This window comes from Etheostoma spectabile, chromosome 15, assembly GCF_008692095.1.
Source record: "Etheostoma spectabile isolate EspeVRDwgs_2016 chromosome 15, UIUC_Espe_1.0, whole genome shotgun sequence".
Classification (NCBI taxonomy): domain Eukaryota; kingdom Metazoa; phylum Chordata; class Actinopteri; order Perciformes; family Percidae; genus Etheostoma; species Etheostoma spectabile.
Genome location: NC_045747.1, coordinates 31,820,579 through 31,820,832, shown reverse-complemented (window position 1 = coordinate 31,820,832; position 254 = coordinate 31,820,579).

Sequence of the window (254 nt, the reverse complement as noted above, 5' to 3'; positions counted from 1 at the left end):
AACATGTTGAAACATGCCCGGCCAACAAGAAGAGATGAGTGGAAGCTTCCAGTAAGTTGTGCTTACGAGAAAATAGGAAAATAGGTGTGAGAAAGGGGTTGTGTGTGCCCAGCTGTATATAAGGCAGAAACAGATCGGGGTTATTCTTCCTCGGTTGGTCCAGTACCCCCCTGAACAGTTTCTTGGAAATGTGTTTCTGTTGATATGTTGAAGTAGTGTCTCCCCTTAATGACAGCAGCCATTTCAACACCACA